The sequence below is a fragment of the Corapipo altera genome, unplaced genomic scaffold (genome assembly GCF_003945725.1).
Source record: "Corapipo altera isolate COAL_440 unplaced genomic scaffold, ASM394572v1 190, whole genome shotgun sequence".
NCBI lineage: Eukaryota > Metazoa > Chordata > Aves > Passeriformes > Pipridae > Corapipo > Corapipo altera.
Window position 1 is genome coordinate 985442 of NW_020885006.1, and position 2999 is coordinate 988440.

The following is a 2999-nucleotide window of genomic DNA, read 5'->3' on the forward strand; positions in this document are numbered from 1 at the left end:
AGCCATCCCTTAACCTCTCACTCCCAGGTTTCACACCAGCTAAGCTCTCTTGCTGCTTTTTGAAATGCACACACACAAATCAGACCCAGCTGTTTGAAAATGCCACTTATCTTCTATGCCTCTCTCTATGAAAGTTCTAAAAATTGGTTTTATGAACATCAGTGATGTTAAAGAAATTCCTTTTTCAGACTTAGAAATTGCTTTCTTGCCTGCCAACAAGTGTCTAGTGAGATAAATTATTGGAACTCAGTCTGCTGGAAAGAAGAGACACCTTTGCTGATAGGGACAAGTCAGATTGCTTCATAAAAAAAGGATCCACCTTGTTAGAATTCTGTGAAGAAAATTGCCTCTTCCTATAGTGACAACTTTTACTACAAAGATTTCCTTTTTTATCTACAGTTCTTTTTCTACGCTCTATAAACCATCACCTTGTTCAGTATGCCTGCCCTGGAGTGCTACTATGCAACTCGTGGAAGGAAATGTTCACATGTTTAAAAAACTAAATAAAAAAACTCATTGTACTTCTGCTACACAAAACCTGTAGCTTATACAGGGCCCTAAACCAGCTCCCTGGAAGATCTTCACTCTTTGTTCACTTTGCTCTTTTTGTTTAACAAGCACATGGAGGATGTGTGCAGAATCTCTCCCATTCCCTCGACACCCGCACACAGGACGCCTTATCTCTGTGTTTCTTATATCTGGCTGGAGGAGAGGTTCAACTCATCTCCAGACAGACTCCCCCTGTGCAGGCCCTCAGTGCTCACAGGCATTCCAGCTTTCCCTGGGAAAGCCCTCTTAGCCTCTCCTTCTCACAGGCACTGTCTCAATGTTCCACCTCAGCTCTGGCTAACAGCCACAGTGGCAGGCTGGAGCGCAAACTGGTGGTGATGGAGTGGGGGTTTCTGGGGATTGTAGCTCAACCCACTCATGTATTTCACATGCTTTGCTCTTTCTCATTCCTTTTCTCTTTGAACATGGCACGGAGCAGTATTCAGCAGCACTGAGCAGTATTTAGAGGCTGTCACCACCTGGGAGCAGAGGTTCCAGACACAGCTCCCTGTGCCACAGCTGCTTTGTTTCCAGGCACCAGCAGAATCCCAGAGACAGGAAGCATTGGCTCGGCCTCTGAAGCAAAGCAGCAATTTTCAAGTGGACTACAGCTCTGTTCCTACACATCTCCAGGATCTGTGCAGAGGGCAGTGTCCACCACTGAGCTGGGGCTGTGACACTGCCTGTCCCTCAGCCACGACAAGTCTCAGCAGGAGGCTGTGCTCAGCAAACAGCTCAGTGCCTGCCCTGACACGGGACACCATAGCACTGCTGATACAATTAGAGCTGTATGGATCCAGAATGTGATTTGCACTGAGAACATTGCCTGGATATGCAGGTTTTACTTGTCTCCATCAAGTATCATGCATCTGTTTTTATGACTATTCTCTTAGTTTGAACATAGACATAAAACATTTAAGAAGATCATGTCTACCAAGACAGCAAAGTGACCCTAAGACTTCTTCAGCTTACCTGGTGTGCCATTTGTGATGATTACACACTGCAAGAGCCAAGGTGCAGGCAGAGTCCAGGCTGGGTTGGCACATACACATGCCTATGGCACACGTGCCCATGTGCTGCAGGCAGACATGCTCAGACAAGTCTATAAAGACAGAGGAGGTGGAATAACTGAAAGCCACACTCTGCCCACTTGAGGTTGGCAGATTTTCTAGTCAGGTGATCAAAGCAGGCTCCAGCGTAACTTTCCAAACTGCTCCAGCAAAAAGCCCTGCCCAAAATATAATTTGTATATTGCCAGGTAAGGATAGGATTGTATGTGAAAAGTGCTAGTGTCCTAGCATCAGCCAGCCCTAGCAGGGTTTTCCTGAAAGGACCAGAGGATAGATGACTTTCATATTGAGGCTTCTGAATTTTCTGTTCAGCAGGGGTTTTGTGCAATATGAAACCTCAGAAAAGCATATTAAAGCATCTTGCCCTCTTGGGCATGCTAGAAGTGTTTGACCAAGCATGAAAACTCAAGCAATGTGTCTCAGTGAAGGAACATCAGGGTAAACCATTTGAAAAAAAACATCTTTAAGCCAACCCACCTCTCTTTATGCTCTCTTTATGTCCACACCTGCTCCTGGGACAAGGCATCCTTGTCCAGCAATGTCATTGTCCCTCAAACCAAACCCTCTCCATGATTCCTTTAGGAAAACTTGAAAGGAAAGCCCACACTCGATCTGCAGAGCGGTGCTGGCCCACGCAGGTGTGTCTGTGGGGTTCTTCCTCATGTGCAATCTGCCCAGTTCTCAATCTGGGCACCTATGCAGGTGAAGGTGCTGGGGCAGCTGTTTGCCCTCTCTGCATTGTGCCAGGGGGTGGCTGGGTTTGGTCACATCAGTGCTCAGTGGTTTTGTGTCTGAGCTGTCCCTGTGCAGGGGGAGCGGGGCACAGCAGGCAAGGCAGGATCCCACTCACACCCAGTCCCCACTGGGGCACTGCTGCTGGTTTATTTTATCATCTTTGCTGTACTGCAGTTGTTAGTGTCTACCTGTAACACTTCATAACTAAATATCACAAGCCAAATAATGCAGGGCTAAACAGAGTAGAAATGATGACTAGCACATTTCAAACATCTCTCCAGAACCACTCCAATATATTTCTGTGAAGGAGTTTGGACATGTCAGCTTTTCTCTGAATGGACAAAGAAAATGTCACACTGAGGGGGAAGCAGAAGGGATGGCTCTATTTTATTCCCATTCTCTTTAAGCCTGATTCAAATGTGTTTAAAGGAAAATGGAATGCTGAAACGAATTCCTGAAAGAGAGATGAATTAATGGTACATGTAACGAAACCACTGAAACATGCAAAACTTGCTCACTGATACTACACTCACTCTGTCTAGACATAACATGTGTTCTTTGTTTATAAACAAGACAATATTTACACATTAAAATTCAATTGGTTTATGTAACTAGTCACTGAGCAATAAATAAACCCATAGTTTC